Source organism: Atractosteus spatula, unplaced genomic scaffold (genome assembly GCF_055471065.1).
Source record: "Atractosteus spatula isolate fAtrSpa1 unplaced genomic scaffold, fAtrSpa1.hap1 Scaffold_98, whole genome shotgun sequence".
NCBI classification, from domain to species: Eukaryota; Metazoa; Chordata; class Actinopteri; order Semionotiformes; family Lepisosteidae; genus Atractosteus; species Atractosteus spatula.
The window spans coordinates 101138-119029 of record NW_028296932.1 but is presented as its reverse complement, the minus strand read 5'-3'; the positions used below and the strand labels follow the sequence as shown (position 1 = coordinate 119029).

The following is a 17892-nucleotide window of genomic DNA, read 5'->3' as shown; positions in this document are numbered from 1 at the left end:
TGCAATTGGGCTGTGCCGACAGACCAGGACGAGCTCTGTCGGCTCAAAAGCAGCGCAGGACCTGCAACAACAACAGAAAGATTAGCATCCAGCGGGGGCCTCTTAGTGAGCCCAAGATCTCATCAAGAATCGGCTCCAGCAACAGGGCTGGGCGCATTGTTCCATTCTCCGACCACTCTCGGTGTAAACAAGTCCCTCCTGGTCTCTGCTTGAAATGCACTTTCCTGCGTTTGCTTTGGTGTAACTGGCTTCCCCTGCATGGGCGAATGTGAAGAAGATCCTTAGTAAGTCATTGAAGAAAACCGAGAAGAGGTCAGAGTGGCCTCTGTCGTTCATCAACGATCCAGTCAGGCAGTACTCCTCTGTAAAGCGCCGTTCGTTCACATCGATTGGCTTTTTTTTGCCTTCATTCGCGCAAGTAGTCAAAGCAGACGCCCCTATTCTGCCGTGACCCGGATTCGAACCGGGGTTGTTGCGGCCACAACGCAAAGTACTGACCACTATACGATCACGGCGAGTTACCGATACCCACGTGGCAGGGCGGAAAAGGCTGTGCTCTCTTCGTGTGATCTAATTCGGAAAAGTCCTGACGTTGCATTTCAACTGAGCCCCAGTATACATCGACCCTTCGACACTCTGAGTGACAACTCTCTTGCGCGTTTTCTCATATTTATGTAGTTTGCTTGCATGATGCCCGGAACAGCAGGGGTGTGTGCTCCCATATGGTCTAGCGGTTAGGATTTCTGGTTTTCACCCGGGCGGCCTGGGATCGACTCCCGGTATGGGAACCTGTCAGTTTTGCCTCCTGCTTTCCAAAAGATCAGCACCGTGTACGAAGGAGCCGCATTAAAACCACTCGAACGTGCAAATCGCGCGAGAAGAGGGGGCGCTTGTTTCCAACTGAAGACTTCTCGCGTGTGAGACGAGCTGATCATCCCTGCAGGAGGTGGGAGGGTTACTCTGGTAGACAGGGCTGACCTTCGGCAATAGGATTTATACTCTCCAAGATGATATTTGCACTTTCTGGAGAGGCGATTTTCTCCACTTCAGTAGCCCGATTTCGTCGATTGCGTGGAGAGGGCTGTAGAATGTGGCGCCGCCTTTCCTGCTCCGTCCATGACAGGCGTGCTGGTCTCTGGAGAGAGAGCACGGTCCATCAGCGCACTCCAATAAAGGCACTGGAAGCAGCTGAATCGCATTGGCGAAGCTCAGCGCTGGGCCGCTGGGCAGGGATTGCCACCGTTTCCGTAGTGTAGTGGTTATCACGTTCGCCTCACACGCGAAAGGTCCCCGGTTCGAAACCGGGCGGAAACAGACCGGCTTCCTTTGTCGGCACGCACAAAAGGGGATTGGGGATTCGCCTAGCGCAGTGATCGAACAGACCCACTCACCTCTTAGTGTGGCGGGATCTGCACAGTGCATGTCGCAGCGCATCCTGCTTTCACTTCAATGCGCGTCCTGATGTACCCCAGTCTCCCGCGTGACAGGTGCGGATAATCACCACTATACTAACGAGGAAGACATCGCTCTCTCCGACCCCCGGCATCGTGTCCCGACCCACCGTGCTGGAAGCCGACGCCTGCTGTGATTCCTTTACGGAGCAGAAATGACAAACGACCAACTCGGAATGATTTGCCTTTGATGCTTTCAAAGCGTTCTTTGTGCATCGAACAGACCCACTCACCTCTTAGTGTGGCGGGATCTGCACAGTGCATGTCGCAGCGCTTCCTGCTTTCACTTCAATGTGCTTCCTGATGTCGAGTCGTGTGCCGTGCGGAGGCTCTGAAAGCGAGAGCAATGAAAAGGTGCACGGCGCTGTGAAAGAAAACAGAGAAGTGAAAGGCAGTCCTTTCTCTAAGGAGGTAAAAGAAAAGCTTTCTACTCCCCGTCAGGGAATCGAACCCTGGTCTCCCGCGTGACAGGCGGGGATACTTGCCACTATACTAACGAGGAAGACACCGCACTCTCCGATCCTCGGCATCGTGTCCCGACCCAGCGTGCTGGAAGGCGACGCGTGCTGTGATTCCTTTACGGAACAGAAATGACAACCGAGGAGCCGAGAGATCATGTCAGCATTTCGCGTCTGAACGGAAAACACAAACGACCAACTCGGAATGACTTGCTTTTGACGCTTTTCAAAGCGTTCTTTGTGCACGACGACTGCGCCGCCTAGCAGATACAGATGGGTTGTACAACTCTGAACTAGCAAATGGAAGAGGGCTAAGCCCCCTCTCTTTTAGCCCAGGTTCGATCTGTCTCCCAGAATCACCAGGGCGCACGCACACACACACACCCGTGCCGTTGAAGTGCTCTGCTTCATTTCTAAGGGCAACTCAACATTCACTCCTACCCCGAGAACAGAAAAGACAGCGTCCGCAGCAACAACAGCTCAGGTCTCTGCACAGGAGCTAAGCTGCCCCCATCTCCTCTGCTCTGCGGCTCCTGCGGAGTGGAGTCCTGCCTGGAGCCGTGTTTGCAGGCGGCGGCTCCCCGCGCTCTGTCTGTGCGTCCAAGAGCTCCTGGGAGGAAGAGAGAGCCCTCCCACTCGGGGGCTTTTCCACGGTCTGTGTGAGGAGGGGCGGGTGTGTCCAGTAGCTTATCGAGCGGAAGCCTGGGGCGGCGGAGAGCTGTGATCGTGCAGACCTTGAGGTGTCACCTCTTTGTCTGCTTTCCCGCCCCCCCTCCTCCCAAGCTCTGCTCCAGAGTAGCCCGGCAACCCCTCACACCTGCACGTGTCACAACCTAAGGTGTGGTCATGAGACACCCATGGGGTGCTGCTCTGTTCTTGCTAATTGTTTCCTGCCCCTCGCAGGCAGGAGTCCATGCGAGGAAGATGCGCTGGACAGAGCTCAGAGGGCACAGCTGGGTGGCTTTCCTTCTGAGTGACGTTCCTGCAACACTCTCCCGCTCCTCTTGGTGCGCTCATGCCGCAACACAGGAAGGCTGGAGCAGGTGGCTGTGGGCTCTGCGCACTGCCGAAATAGGTCAGTTGGGAGAGCGTTAGACTGAAGATCTAAAAGTCCCTGGTTTGATCCCGGGTTTCGGCATTTTGTTTCATCGCGCCCTTTGTTCCTCTCTCCAGCGCCCCCTGCCTAAAGTGACGCTTCCCTTTCTCAGCCCGAAACGCAAGCGAGACACCAGCAGCGGTCCTTGCAGGTTTCCGTAGTGTAGCGGCTATCTCGTTCGCCTCACACGCGAAAGGTCCCCGGTTCGAGACCGGGTGGAAACAGCCTCTTTTTGCACGCTCCTGTACTTCACAGAGGTCTTGAGCGACCGGTCATTTGTTCCCAATGTATTTCCGGTGCCTTCATGCACTCTTGTACCAAACGCACGTTCCTTCTGTACGCGGAGCCGATCATTTGCAATTGGGCTGTGCCGACAGACCAGGACGAGCTCTGTCGGCTCAAAAGCAGCGCAGGACCTGCAACAACAACAGAAAGATTAGCATCCAGCGGGGGCCTCTTAGTGAGCCCAAGATCTCATCAAGAATCGGCTCCAGCAACAGGGCTGGGCGCATTGTTCCATTCTCCGACCACTCTCGGTGTAAACAAGTCCCTCCTGGTCTCTGCTTGAAATGCACTTTCCTGCGTTTGCTTTGGTGTAACTGGCTTCCCCTGCATGGGCGAATGTGAAGAAGATCCTTAGTAAGTCATTGAAGAAAACCGAGAAGAGGTCAGAGTGGCCTCTGTCGTTCATCAACGATCCAGTCAGGCAGTACTCCTCTGTAAAGCGCCGTTCGTTCACATCGATTGGCTTTTTTTTGCCTTCATTCGCGCAAGTAGTCAAAGCAGACGCCCCTATTCTGCCGTGACCCGGATTCGAACCGGGGTTGTTGCGGCCACAACGCAAAGTACTGACCACTATACGATCACGGCGAGTTACCGATACCCACGTGGCAGGGCGGAAAAGGCTGTGCTCTCTTCGTGTGATCTAATTCGGAAAAGTCCTGACGTTGCATTTCAACTGAGCCCCAGTATACATCGACCCTTCGACACTCTGAGTGACAACTCTCTTGCGCGTTTTCTCATATTTATGTAGTTTGCTTGCATGATGCCCGGAACAGCAGGGGTGTGTGCTCCCATATGGTCTAGCGGTTAGGATTTCTGGTTTTCACCCGGGCGGCCTGGGATCGACTCCCGGTATGGGAACCTGTCAGTTTTGCCTCCTGCTTTCCAAAAGATCAGCACCGTGTACGAAGGAGCCGCATTAAAACCACTCGAACGTGCAAATCGCGCGAGAAGAGGGGGCGCTTGTTTCCAACCGAAGACTTCTCGCGTGTGAGACGAGCTGATCATCCCTGCAGGAGGTGGGAGGGTTACTCTGGTAGACAGGGCTGACCTTCGGCAATAGGATTTATACTCTCCAAGATGATATTTGCACTTTCTGGAGAGGCGATTTTCTCCACTTCAGTAGCCCGATTTCGTCGATTGCGTGGAGAGGGCTGTAGAATGTGGCGCCGCCTTTCCTGCTCCGTCCATGACAGGCGTGCTGGTCTCTGGAGAGAGAGCACGGTCCATCAGCGCACTCCAATAAAGGCACTGGAAGCAGCTGAATCGCATTGGCGAAGCTCAGCGCTGGGCCGCTGGGCAGGGATTGCCACCGTTTCCGTAGTGTAGTGGTTATCACGTTCGCCTCACACGCGAAAGGTCCCCGGTTCGAAACCGGGCGGAAACAGACTGGCTTCCTTTGTCGGCACGCACAAAAGGGGATTGGGGATTCGCCTAGCGCAGTGATCGAACAGACCCACTCACCTCTTAGTGTGGCGGGATCTGCACAGTGCATGTCGCAGCGCATCCTGCTTTCACTTCAATGCGCGTCCTGATGTACCCCAGTCTCCCGCGTGACAGGTGCGGATAATCACCACTATACTAACGAGGAAGACATCGCTCTCTCCGACCCCCGGCATCGTGTCCCGACCCACCGTGCTGGAAGCCGACGCCTGCTGTGATTCCTTTACGGAGCAGAAATGACAACCGAGGAGCCGAGAGATCATTTCAGCATTTCGCGTCTGAACAGAAAACACAAACGACCAACTCGGAATGATTTGCCTTTGATGCTTTCAAAGCGTTCTTTGTGCATCGAACAGACCCACTCACCTCTTAGTGTGGCGGGATCTGCACAGTGCATGTCGCAGCGCTTCCTGCTTTCACTTCAATGTGCTTCCTGATGTCGAGTCGTGTGCCGTGCGGAGGCTCTGAAAGCGAGAGCAATGAAAAGGTGCACGGCGCTGTGAAAGAAAACAGAGAAGTGAAAGGCAGTCCTTTCTCTAAGGAGGTAAAAGAAAAGCTTTCTACTCCCCGTCAGGGAATCGAACCCTGGTCTCCCGCGTGACAGGCGGGGATACTTGCCACTATACTAACGAGGAAGACACCGCACTCTCCGATCCTCGGCATCGTGTCCCGACCCAGCGTGCTGGAAGGCGACGCGTGCTGTGATTCCTTTACGGAACAGAAATGACAACCGAGGAGCCGAGAGATCATGTCAGCATTTCGCGTCTGAACGGAAAACACAAACGACCAACTCGGAATGACTTGCTTTTGACGCTTTTCAAAGCGTTCTTTGTGCACGACGACTGCGCCGCCTAGCAGATACAGATGGGTTGTACAACTCTGAACTAGCAAATGGAAGAGGGCTAAGCCCCCTCTCTTTTAGCCCAGGTTCGATCTGTCTCCCAGAATCACCAGGGCGCACGCACACACACACACCCGTGCCGTTGAAGTGCTCTGCTTCATTTCTAAGGGCAACTCAACATTCACTCCTACCCCGAGAACAGAAAAGACAGCGTCCGCAGCAACAACAGCTCAGGTCTCTGCACAGGAGCTAAGCTGCCCCCATCTCCTCTGCTCTGCGGCTCCTGCGGAGTGGAGTCCTGCCTGGAGCCGTGTTTGCAGGCGGCGGCTCCCCGCGCTCTGTCTGTGCGTCCAAGAGCTCCTGGGAGGAAGAGAGAGCCCTCCCACTCGGGGGCTTTTCCACGGTCTGTGTGAGGAGGGGCGGGTGTGTCCAGTAGCTTATCGAGCGGAAGCCTGGGGCGGCGGAGAGCTGTGATCGTGCAGACCTTGAGGTGTCACCTCTTTGTCTGCTTTCCCGCCCCCCCTCCTCCCAAGCTCTGCTCCAGAGTAGCCCGGCAACCCCTCACACCTGCACGTGTCACAACCTAAGGTGTGGTCATGAGACACCCATGGGGTGCTGCTCTGTTCTTGCTAATTGTTTCCTGCCCCTCGCAGGCAGGAGTCCATGCGAGGAAGATGCGCTGGACAGAGCTCAGAGGGCACAGCTGGGTGGCTTTCCTTCTGAGTGACGTTCCTGCAACACTCTCCCGCTCCTCTTGGTGCGCTCATGCCGCAACACAGGAAGGCTGGAGCAGGTGGCTGTGGGCTCTGCGCACTGCCGAAATAGGTCAGTTGGGAGAGCGTTAGACTGAAGATCTAAAAGTCCCTGGTTTGATCCCGGGTTTCGGCATTTTGTTTCATCGCGCCCTTTGTTCCTCTCTCCAGCGCCCCCTGCCTAAAGTGACGCTTCCCTTTCTCAGCCCGAAACGCAAGCGAGACACCAGCAGCGGTCCTTGCAGGTTTCCGTAGTGTAGCGGCTATCTCGTTCGCCTCACACGCGAAAGGTCCCCGGTTCGAGACCGGGTGGAAACAGCCTCTTTTTGCACGCTCCTGTACTTCACAGAGGTCTTGAGCGACCGGTCATTTGTTCCCAATGTATTTCCGGTGCCTTCATGCACTCTTGTACCAAACGCACGTTCCTTCTGTACGCGGAGCCGATCATTTGCAATTGGGCTGTGCCGACAGACCAGGACGAGCTCTGTCGGCTCAAAAGCAGCGCAGGACCTGCAACAACAACAGAAAGATTAGCATCCAGCGGGGGCCTCTTAGTGAGCCCAAGATCTCATCAAGAATCGGCTCCAGCAACAGGGCTGGGCGCATTGTTCCATTCTCCGACCACTCTCGGTGTAAACAAGTCCCTCCTGGTCTCTGCTTGAAATGCACTTTCCTGCGTTTGCTTTGGTGTAACTGGCTTCCCCTGCATGGGCGAATGTGAAGAAGATCCTTAGTAAGTCATTGAAGAAAACCGAGAAGAGGTCAGAGTGGCCTCTGTCGTTCATCAACGATCCAGTCAGGCAGTACTCCTCTGTAAAGCGCCGTTCGTTCACATCGATTGGCTTTTTTTTGCCTTCATTCGCGCAAGTAGTCAAAGCAGACGCCCCTATTCTGCCGTGACCCGGATTTGAACCGGGGTTGTTGCGGCCACAACGCAAAGTACTGACCACTATACGATCACGGCGAGTTACCGATACCCACGTGGCAGGGCGGAAAAGGCTGTGCTCTCTTCGTGTGATCTAATTCGGAAAAGTCCTGACGTTGCATTTCAACTGAGCCCCAGTATACATCGACCCTTCGACACTCTGAGTGACAACTCTCTTGCGCGTTTTCTCATATTTATGTAGTTTGCTTGCATGATGCCCGGAACAGCAGGGGTGTGTGCTCCCATATGGTCTAGCGGTTAGGATTTCTGGTTTTCACCCGGGCGGCCTGGGATCGACTCCCGGTATGGGAACCTGTCAGTTTTGCCTCCTGCTTTCCAAAAGATCAGCACCGTGTACGAAGGAGCCGCATTAAAACCACTCGAACGTGCAAATCGCGCGAGAAGAGGGGGCGCTTGTTTCCAACCGAAGACTTCTCGCGTGTGAGACGAGCTGATCATCCCTGCAGGAGGTGGGAGGGTTACTCTGGTAGACAGGGCTGACCTTCGGCAATAGGATTTATACTCTCCAAGATGATATTTGCACTTTCTGGAGAGGCGATTTTCTCCACTTCAGTAGCCCGATTTCGTCGATTGCGTGGAGAGGGCTGTAGAATGTGGCGCCGCCTTTCCTGCTCCGTCCATGACAGGCGTGCTGGTCTCTGGAGAGAGAGCACGGTCCATCAGCGCACTCCAATAAAGGCACTGGAAGCAGCTGAATCGCATTGGCGAAGCTCAGCGCTGGGCCGCTGGGCAGGGATTGCCACCGTTTCCGTAGTGTAGTGGTTATCACGTTCGCCTCACACGCGAAAGGTCCCCGGTTCGAAACCGGGCGGAAACAGACCGGCTTCCTTTGTCGGCACGCACAAAAGGGGATTGGGGATTCGCCTAGCGCAGTGATCGAACAGACCCACTCACCTCTTAGTGTGGCGGGATCTGCACAGTGCATGTCGCAGCGCATCCTGCTTTCACTTCAATGCGCGTCCTGATGTACCCCAGTCTCCCGCGTGACAGGTGCGGATAATCACCACTATACTAACGAGGAAGACATCGCTCTCTCCGACCCCCGGCATCGTGTCCCGACCCACCGTGCTGGAAGCCGACGCCTGCTGTGATTCCTTTACGGAGCAGAAATGACAACCGAGGAGCCGAGAGATCATTTCAGCATTTCGCGTCTGAACAGAAAACACAAACGACCAACTCGGAATGATTTGCCTTTGATGCTTTCAAAGCGTTCTTTGTGCATCGAACAGACCCACTCACCTCTTAGTGTGGCGGGATCTGCACAGTGCATGTCGCAGCGCTTCCTGCTTTCACTTCAATGTGCTTCCTGATGTCGAGTCGTGTGCCGTGCGGAGGCTCTGAAAGCGAGAGCAATGAAAAGGTGCACGGCGCTGTGAAAGAAAACAGAGAAGTGAAAGGCAGTCCTTTCTCTAAGGAGGTAAAAGAAAAGCTTTCTACTCCCCGTCAGGGAATCGAACCCTGGTCTCCCGCGTGACAGGCGGGGATACTTGCCACTATACTAACGAGGAAGACACCGCACTCTCCGATCCTCGGCATCGTGTCCCGACCCAGCGTGCTGGAAGGCGACGCGTGCTGTGATTCCTTTACGGAACAGAAATGACAACCGAGGAGCCGAGAGATCATGTCAGCATTTCGCGTCTGAACGGAAAACACAAACGACCAACTCGGAATGACTTGCTTTTGACGCTTTTCAAAGCGTTCTTTGTGCACGACGACTGCGCCGCCTAGCAGATACAGATGGGTTGTACAACTCTGAACTAGCAAATGGAAGAGGGCTAAGCCCCCTCTCTTTTAGCCCAGGTTCGATCTGTCTCCCAGAATCACCAGGGCGCACGCACACACACACACCCGTGCCGTTGAAGTGCTCTGCTTCATTTCTAAGGGCAACTCAACATTCACTCCTACCCCGAGAACAGAAAAGACAGCGTCCGCAGCAACAACAGCTCAGGTCTCTGCACAGGAGCTAAGCTGCCCCCATCTCCTCTGCTCTGCGGCTCCTGCGGAGTGGAGTCCTGCCTGGAGCCGTGTTTGCAGGCGGCGGCTCCCCGCGCTCTGTCTGTGCGTCCAAGAGCTCCTGGGAGGAAGAGAGAGCCCTCCCACTCGGGGGCTTTTCCACGGTCTGTGTGAGGAGGGGCGGGTGTGTCCAGTAGCTTATCGAGCGGAAGCCTGGGGCGGCGGAGAGCTGTGATCGTGCAGACCTTGAGGTGTCACCTCTTTGTCTGCTTTCCCGCCCCCCCTCCTCCCAAGCTCTGCTCCAGAGTAGCCCGGCAACCCCTCACACCTGCACGTGTCACAACCTAAGGTGTGGTCATGAGACACCCATGGGGTGCTGCTCTGTTCTTGCTAATTGTTTCCTGCCCCTCGCAGGCAGGAGTCCATGCGAGGAAGATGCGCTGGACAGAGCTCAGAGGGCACAGCTGGGTGGCTTTCCTTCTGAGTGACGTTCCTGCAACACTCTCCCGCTCCTCTTGGTGCGCTCATGCCGCAACACAGGAAGGCTGGAGCAGGTGGCTGTGGGCTCTGCGCACTGCCGAAATAGGTCAGTTGGGAGAGCGTTAGACTGAAGATCTAAAAGTCCCTGGTTTGATCCCGGGTTTTGGCATTTTGTTTCATCGCGCCCTTTGTTCCTCTCTCCAGCGCCCCCTGCCTAAAGTGACGCTTCCCTTTCTCAGCCCGAAACGCAAGCGAGACACCAGCAGCGGTCCTTGCAGGTTTCCGTAGTGTAGCGGCTATCTCGTTCGCCTCACACGCGAAAGGTCCCCGGTTCGAGACCGGGTGGAAACAGCCTCTTTTTGCACGCTCCTGTACTTCACAGAGGTCTTGAGCGACCGGTCATTTGTTCCCAATGTATTTCCGGTGCCTTCATGCACTCTTGTACCAAACGCACGTTCCTTCTGTACGCGGAGCCGATCATTTGCAATTGGGCTGTGCCGACAGACCAGGACGAGCTCTGTCGGCTCAAAAGCAGCGCAGGACCTGCAACAACAACAGAAAGATTAGCATCCAGCGGGGGCCTCTTAGTGAGCCCAAGATCTCATCAAGAATCGGCTCCAGCAACAGGGCTGGGCGCATTGTTCCATTCTCCGACCACTCTCGGTGTAAACAAGTCCCTCCTGGTCTCTGCTTGAAATGCACTTTCCTGCGTTTGCTTTGGTGTAACTGGCTTCCCCTGCATGGGCGAATGTGAAGAAGATCCTTAGTAAGTCATTGAAGAAAACCGAGAAGAGGTCAGAGTGGCCTCTGTCGTTCATCAACGATCCAGTCAGGCAGTACTCCTCTGTAAAGCGCCGTTCGTTCACATCGATTGGCTTTTTTTTGCCTTCATTCGCGCAAGTAGTCAAAGCAGACGCCCCTATTCTGCCGTGACCCGGATTCGAACCGGGGTTGTTGCGGCCACAACGCAAAGTACTGACCACTATACGATCACGGCGAGTTACCGATACCCACGTGGCAGGGCGGAAAAGGCTGTGCTCTCTTCGTGTGATCTAATTCGGAAAAGTCCTGACGTTGCATTTCAACTGAGCCCCAGTATACATCGACCCTTCGACACTCTGAGTGACAACTCTCTTGCGCGTTTTCTCATATTTATGTAGTTTGCTTGCATGATGCCCGGAACAGCAGGGGTGTGTGCTCCCATATGGTCTAGCGGTTAGGATTTCCGGTTTTCACCCGGGCGGCCTGGGATCGACTCCCGGTATGGGAACCTGTCAGTTTTGCCTCCTGCTTTCCAAAAGATCAGCACCGTGTACGAAGGAGCCGCATTAAAACCACTCGAACGTGCAAATCGCGCGAGAAGAGGGGGCGCTTGTTTCCAACCGAAGACTTCTCGCGTGTGAGACGAGCTGATCATCCCTGCAGGAGGTGGGAGGGTTACTCTGGTAGACAGGGCTGACCTTCGGCAATAGGATTTATACTCTCCAAGATGATATTTGCACTTTCTGGAGAGGCGATTTTCTCCACTTCAGTAGCCCGATTTCGTCGATTGCGTGGAGAGGGCTGTAGAATGTGGCGCCGCCTTTCCTGCTCCGTCCATGACAGGCGTGCTGGTCTCTGGAGAGAGAGCACGGTCCATCAGCGCACTCCAATAAAGGCACTGGAAGCAGCTGAATCGCATTGGCGAAGCTCAGCGCTGGGCCGCTGGGCAGGGATTGCCACCGTTTCCGTAGTGTAGTGGTTATCACGTTCGCCTCACACGCGAAAGGTCCCCGGTTCGAAACCGGGCGGAAACAGACCGGCTTCCTTTGTCGGCACGCACAAAAGGGGATTGGGGATTCGCCTAGCGCAGTGATCGAACAGACCCACTCACCTTTTAGTGTGGCGGGATCTGCACAGTGCATGTCGCAGCGCATCCTGCTTTCACTTCAATGCGCGTCCTGATGTACCCCAGTCTCCCGCGTGACAGGTGCGGATAATCACCACTATACTAACGAGGAAGACATCGCTCTCTCCGACCCCCGGCATCGTGTCCCGACCCACCGTGCTGGAAGCCGACGCCTGCTGTGATTCCTTTACGGAGCAGAAATGACAACCGAGGAGCCGAGAGATCATTTCAGCATTTCGCGTCTGAACAGAAAACACAAACGACCAACTCGGAATGATTTGCCTTTGATGCTTTCAAAGCGTTCTTTGTGCATCGAACAGACCCACTCACCTCTTAGTGTGGCGGGATCTGCACAGTGCATGTCGCAGCGCTTCCTGCTTTCACTTCAATGTGCTTCCTGATGTCGAGTCGTGTGCCGTGCGGAGGCTCTGAAAGCGAGAGCAATGAAAAGGTGCACGGCGCTGTGAAAGAAAACAGAGAAGTGAAAGGCAGTCCTTTCTCTAAGGAGGTAAAAGAAAAGCTTTCTACTCCCCGTCAGGGAATCGAACCCTGGTCTCCCGCGTGACAGGCGGGGATACTTGCCACTATACTAACGAGGAAGACACCGCACTCTCCGATCCTCGGCATCGTGTCCCGACCCAGCGTGCTGGAAGGCGACGCGTGCTGTGATTCCTTTACGGAACAGAAATGACAACCGAGGAGCCGAGAGATCATGTCAGCATTTCGCGTCTGAACGGAAAACACAAACGACCAACTCGGAATGACTTGCTTTTGACGCTTTTCAAAGCGTTCTTTGTGCACGACGACTGCGCCGCCTAGCAGATACAGATGGGTTGTACAACTCTGAACTAGCAAATGGAAGAGGGCTAAGCCCCCTCTCTTTTAGCCCAGGTTCGATCTGTCTCCCAGAATCACCAGGGCGCACGCACACACACCCGTGCCGTTGAAGTGCTCTGCTTCATTTCTAAGGGCAACTCAACATTCACTCCTACCCCGAGAACAGAAAAGACAGTGTCCGCAGCAACAACAGCTCAGGTCTCTGCACAGGAGCTAAGCTGCCCCCATCTCCTCTGCTCTGCGGCTCCTGCGGAGTGGAGTCCTGCCTGGAGCCGTGTTTGCAGGCGGCGGCTCCCCGCGCTCTGTCTGTGCGTCCAAGAGCTCCTGGGAGGAAGAGAGAGCCCTCCCACTCGGGGGCTTTTCCACGGTCTGTGTGAGGAGGGGCGGGTGTGTCCAGTAGCTTATCGAGCGGAAGCCTGGGGCGGCGGAGAGCTGTGATCGTGCAGACCTTGAGGTGTCACCTCTTTGTCTGCTTTCCCGCCCCCCCTCCGCCCAAGCTCTGCTCCAGAGTAGCCCGGCAACCCCTCACACCTGCACGTGTCACAACCTAAGGTGTGGTCATGAGACACCCATGGGGTGCTGCTCTGTTCTTGCTAATTGTTTCCTGCCCGTCGCAGGCAGGAGTCCATGCGAGGAAGATGCTCTGGACAGAGCTCAGAGGGCACAGCTGGGTGGCTTTCCTTCTGAGTGACGTTCCTGCAACACTCTCCCGCTCCTCTTGGTGCGCTCATGCCGCAACACAGGAAGGCTGGAGCAGGTGGCTGTGGGCTCTGCGCACTGCCGAAATAGGTCAGTTGGGAGAGCGTTAGACTGAAGATCTAAAAGTCCCTGGTTTGATCCCGGGTTTCGGCATTTTGTTTCATCGCGCCCTTTGTTCCTCTCTCCAGCGCCCCCTGCCTAAAGTGACGCTTCCCTTTCTCAGCCCGAAACGCAAGCGAGACACCAGCAGCGGTCCCTGCAGGTTTCCGTAGTGTAGCGGCTATCACGTTCGCCTCACACGCGAAAGGTCCCCGGTTCGAGACCGGGCGGAAACAGCCTCTTTTTGCACGCTCCTGTACTTCACAGAGGTCTTGAGCGACCGGTCATTTGTTCCCAATGTATTTCCGGTGCCTTCATGCACTCTTGTACCAAACGCACGTTCCTTCTGTACGCGGAGCCGATCATTTGCAATTGGGCTGTGCCGACAGACCAGGACGAGCTCTGTCGGCTCAAAAGCAGCGCAGGACCTGCAACAACAACAGAAAGATTAGCATCCAGCGGGGGCCTCTTAGTGAGCCCAAGATCTCATCAAGAATCGGCTCCAGCAACAGGGCTGGGCGCATTGTTCCATTCTCCGACCACTCTCGGTGTAAACAAGTCCCTCCTGGTCTCTGCTTGAAATGCACTTTCCTGCGTTTGCTTTGGTGTAACTGGCTTCCCCTGCATGGGCGAATGTGAAGAAGATCCTTAGTAAGTCGTTGAAGAAAACCGAGAAGAGGTCGGAGTGGCCTCTGTCGTTCATCAACGATCCAGTCAGGCAGTACTCCTCTGTAAAGCGCCGTTCGTTCACATCCATTGGCTTTTTTTTGCCTTCATTCGCGCAAGTAGTAAAAGCAGACGCCCCTATTCTGCCGTGACCCGGATTCGAACCGGGGTTGTTGCGGCCACAACGCAAAGTACTGACCACTATACGATCACGGCGAGTTACCGATACACACATGGTAGGGCGGAAAAGGCTGTGCTCTCTTCGTGTGACCTAATTCGGAAAAGTCCTGACGTTGCGTTTCAACTGAGCCCCAGTATACATCGACCCTTCGACACTCTGAGTGACAACTCTCTTGCGTGTTTTCTCATATTTATGTAGTTTGCTTGCATGATGCCCGGAACAGCGGGGTTGTGTGCTCCCATATGGTCTAGCGGTTAGGATTCCTGGTTTTCACCCAGGCGGCCCGGGTTTGACTCCCGGCATGGGAACGTGTCAGTTTTGCCTCCTGCTTTCCAAAAGATCAGCACCGTGTACGAAGGAGCCGCATTAAAACCACTCGAACGTGCAAAACGCGCGAGAAGAGGGGGCGCTTGTTTCCAACCGAAGACTTCTCGCGTGTGAGACGAGCTGATCATCGCTGCAGGAGGTGGGAGGGTTACTCTGGTAGACAGGGCTGACCTTCGGCAATAGGATTTATACTCTCCAAGATGATATTTGCACTTTCTGGAGAGGCGATTTTCTCCACTTCAGTAGCCCGATTTCGTCGATTGCGTGGAGAGGGCTGTAGAATGTGGCGCCGCTTTTCCTGCTCCGTCCATGACAGGCGTGCTGGTCTCTGGAGAGAGAGCACGGTCCATCAGCGCACTCCAATAAAGGCACTGGAAGCAGCTGAATCGCATTGGCGAAGCTCAGCACTGGGCCGCTGGGAAGGGTTTGCTACCGTTTCCGTAGTGTAGTGGTTATCACGTTTGCCTCACACGCGAAAAGTCCCTGGTTCGAAACTGGGCGGAAACAGACCGGCTTCTTTTGTCGCCACGCACAAAAGGGGATTGGGGATTCGCCTAGCGCTGTGATCGCACAGACCCACTCACCTCTAAGTGTGGCGGGATCTGCACAGTGCATGTCGCAGCGCATCCTGCTTTCACTCCAATGCGCGTCCTGATGTACCCCAGTCTCCCGCGTGACAGGTGGGGATAATCACCACTATACTAACGAGGAAGACATCGCTCTCTCCGACCCCCGGCATCGTGTCCCGACCCACCGTGCTGGAAGCCGACGCGTGCTGTGATTTCTTTACGGAGCAGAAATGACAACCGAGGAGCCGAGAGATCATTTCAGCATTTCGCGTCTGAACAGAAAACACAAACGACCAACTCGGAATGACTTGCCTTTGACGCTTATCAAAGCGTTCTTTGTGCATCGAACAGACCCACTCACCTCTTAGTGTGGCTGGATCTGCACAGTGCATGTCGCAGCGCTTCCTGCTTTCACTTCAATGTGCTTTCTGATGTCGAGTCGTGTGCCGTGCGGAGGCTCTGAAAGCGAGAGCAATGAAAAGGTGCACGACGCTGTGAAAGAAAACAGAGAAGTGAAAGGCAGTCCTTTCTCTAAGGAGGTAAAAGAAAAGCTTTCTACTCCCCGTCGGGGAATCGAACCCCGGTCTCCCGCGTGACAGGCGGGGATACTTGCCACTATACTAACGAGGAAGACATCACACCCTTCGATCCCCGGCATCGTGTCCCGACCCAGCGTGCTGGAAGGCGACGCGTGCTGTGATTTCTTTACGGAGCAGAAATGACAACCGAGGAGCCGAGAGATCATTTCAGCATTTCGCGTCTGAACGGAAAACACAAACGACCAACTCGGAATGACTTGCTTTTGACGCTTTTCAAAGCGTTCTTTGTGCACGACGACTGCGCCGCCTAGCAGATACAAATGGGTTGTACAACTCTGAACTAGCAAATGGAAGAGGGCTAAGCCCCCTCTCTTTTAGCCCAGGTTCAATCTGTCTCCCAGAATCACCAGGGCGCACGCACACACACACACCCGTGCCGTTGAAGTGCTCTGCTTCATTTCTAAGGGCAACTCAACATTCACTCCTACCCCGAGAACAGAAAAGACAGCGTCCGCAGCAACAACAGCTCAGGTCTCTGCACAGGAACTAAGCTGCCCCCATCTCCTCTGCTCTGCGGCTCCTGCGGAGTGGAGTCCTGCCTGGAGCCATGTTTGCAGGCGGCGGCTCCCCGCGCTCTGTCTGTGCGTCGTGTCCAAGAGCTCCTGGGAGGAAGAGAGAGCCCTCCCACTCGGGGGCTTTTCCACGGTCTGTGTGAGGAGGGGCGGGTGTGTCCAGTAGCTTATCGAGCGGAAGCCTGGGGCGGCGGAGAGCTGTGATCGTGCAGACCTTGAGGTGTCACCTCTTTGTCTGCTTTCCCGCCCCCCCTCCGCCCAAGCTCTGCTCCAGAGTAGCCCGGCAACCCCTCACACCTGCACGTGTCACAACCTAAGGTGTGGTCATGAGACACCCATGGGGTGCTGTTCTGTTCTTGCTAATTGTTTCCTGCCCGTCGCAGGCAGGAGTCCATGCGAGGAAGATGCTCTGGACAGAGCTCAGAGGGCGCAGCTGGGTGGCTTTCCTTCTGAGTGACGTTCCTGCAACACTCTCCAGCTCCTCTTGGTGCGCTCATGCCGCAATACAGGAAGGCTGGAGCAGGTGGCTGTGGGCTCTGTGCACTGCCGAAATAGCTCAGTTGGGAGAGCGTTAGACTGAAGATCTAAAGGTCCCTGGTTCGATCCCGGGTTTCGGCATTTTGTTTCATCGCGCCCTTTGTTCCTCTCTCCAGCGCCCCCTGCCTAAAGTGACGCTTCCCTTTCTCAGCCCGAAACGCAAGCGAGACACCAGCAGCGGTTCCTGCAGGTTTCCGTAGTGTAGCGGCTATCACGTTCGCCTAACACGCGAAAGGTCCCCGGTTCGAGACCGGGCGGAAACAGCCTCTTGTTGCACGCTCCTGTACTTCACAGAGGTCTTGAGCGACCGGTCATTTGTTCCCAATGTATTTCCGGTGCCTTCATGCACTCTTGTACCAAACGCACGTTCCTTCTGTACGCAGAGCCGATCATTTGCAATTGGGCTGTGCCGACAGACCAGGACGAGCTCTGTCGGCTCAAAAGCAGCGCAGGACCTGCAAGAACAACAGAAAGATTAGCATCCAGTGAGCCCAAGATCTCATCAAGAATCGGCTCCAGCAACAGGGCTGGGCGCATTGTTCCATTCTCCGACCACTCTCGGTGTAAACAAGTCCCTCCTGGTCTCTGCTTGAAATGCACTTTCCTGCGTTTGCTTTGGTGTAACTGGCTTCCCCTGCATGGGCGAATGTGAAGAAGATCCTTAGTAAGTCGTTGAAGAAAACCGAGAAGAGGTCGGAGTGGCCTCTGTCGTTCATCAACGATCCAGTCAGGCAGTACTCCTCTGTAAAGCGCCGTTCGTTCACATCCATTGGCTTTTTTTTGCCTTCATTCGCGCAAGTAGTAAAAGCAGACGCCCCTATTCTGCCGTGACCCGGATTCGAACCGGGGTTGTTGCGGCCACAACGCAAAGTACTGACCACTATACGATCACGGCGAGTTACCGATACACACATGGTAGGGCGGAAAAGGCTGTGCTCTCTTCGTGTGACCTAATTCGGAAAAGTCCTGACGTTGCATTTCAACTGAGCCCCAGTATACATCGACCCTTCGACACTCTGAGTGACAACTCTCTTGCGTGTTTTCTCATATTTATGTAGTTTGCTTGCATGATGCCCGGAACAGCGGGGTTGTGTGCTCCCATATGGTCTAGCGGTTAGGATTCCTGGTTTTCACCCAGGCGGCCCGGGTTTGACTCCCGGTATGGGAACGTGTCAGTTTTGCCTCCTGCTTTCCAAAAGATCAGCACCGTGTACGAAGGAGCCGCATTAAAACCACTCGAACGTGCAAAACGCGCGAGAAGAGGGGGCGCTTGTTT

At 55.0% G+C, this 17892-nt stretch overlaps 13 non-coding genes across 13 annotated transcripts; 7 read left to right on the top strand and 6 right to left on the bottom strand.

Annotated features, from left to right (window-relative positions):
• Window positions 1-443: 443 nt before the first annotated feature.
• On the bottom strand, window positions 444-515 carry trnah-gug (transfer RNA histidin (anticodon GUG)). Its single transcript has one exon. It is a non-coding gene; the product is annotated as a tRNA-His (tRNA).
• Window positions 516-1241: 726 nt separating this feature from the next.
• On the top strand, window positions 1242-1314 carry trnav-cac (transfer RNA valine (anticodon CAC)). Its single transcript has one exon. It is a non-coding gene; the product is annotated as a tRNA-Val (tRNA).
• A 2489-nt stretch (window positions 1315-3803) lies between these two features.
• Window positions 3804-3875, bottom strand: trnah-gug (transfer RNA histidin (anticodon GUG)). The gene has a single exon. It is a non-coding gene; the product is annotated as a tRNA-His (tRNA).
• A 726-nt stretch (window positions 3876-4601) lies between these two features.
• On the top strand, window positions 4602-4674 carry trnav-cac (transfer RNA valine (anticodon CAC)). Its single transcript has one exon. It is a non-coding gene; the product is annotated as a tRNA-Val (tRNA).
• Window positions 4675-8013: 3339 nt separating this feature from the next.
• Window positions 8014-8086, top strand: trnav-cac (transfer RNA valine (anticodon CAC)). The gene has a single exon. It is a non-coding gene; the product is annotated as a tRNA-Val (tRNA).
• A 2541-nt stretch (window positions 8087-10627) lies between these two features.
• Window positions 10628-10699, bottom strand: trnah-gug (transfer RNA histidin (anticodon GUG)). The gene has a single exon. It is a non-coding gene; the product is annotated as a tRNA-His (tRNA).
• A 726-nt stretch (window positions 10700-11425) lies between these two features.
• trnav-cac (transfer RNA valine (anticodon CAC)) lies at window positions 11426-11498 on the top strand. The gene has a single exon. It is a non-coding gene; the product is annotated as a tRNA-Val (tRNA).
• A 2537-nt stretch (window positions 11499-14035) lies between these two features.
• trnah-gug (transfer RNA histidin (anticodon GUG)) lies at window positions 14036-14107 on the bottom strand. Its single transcript has one exon. It is a non-coding gene; the product is annotated as a tRNA-His (tRNA).
• A 1419-nt stretch (window positions 14108-15526) lies between these two features.
• On the bottom strand, window positions 15527-15598 carry trnad-guc (transfer RNA aspartic acid (anticodon GUC)). Its single transcript has one exon. It is a non-coding gene; the product is annotated as a tRNA-Asp (tRNA).
• Window positions 15599-16624: 1026 nt separating this feature from the next.
• trnaf-gaa (transfer RNA phenylalanine (anticodon GAA)) lies at window positions 16625-16697 on the top strand. Its single transcript has one exon. It is a non-coding gene; the product is annotated as a tRNA-Phe (tRNA).
• A 109-nt stretch (window positions 16698-16806) lies between these two features.
• trnav-aac (transfer RNA valine (anticodon AAC)) lies at window positions 16807-16879 on the top strand. The gene has a single exon. It is a non-coding gene; the product is annotated as a tRNA-Val (tRNA).
• A 560-nt stretch (window positions 16880-17439) lies between these two features.
• Window positions 17440-17511, bottom strand: trnah-gug (transfer RNA histidin (anticodon GUG)). The gene has a single exon. It is a non-coding gene; the product is annotated as a tRNA-His (tRNA).
• A 201-nt stretch (window positions 17512-17712) lies between these two features.
• Window positions 17713-17784, top strand: trnae-uuc (transfer RNA glutamic acid (anticodon UUC)). Its single transcript has one exon. It is a non-coding gene; the product is annotated as a tRNA-Glu (tRNA).
• Window positions 17785-17892: the final 108 nt, after the last annotated feature.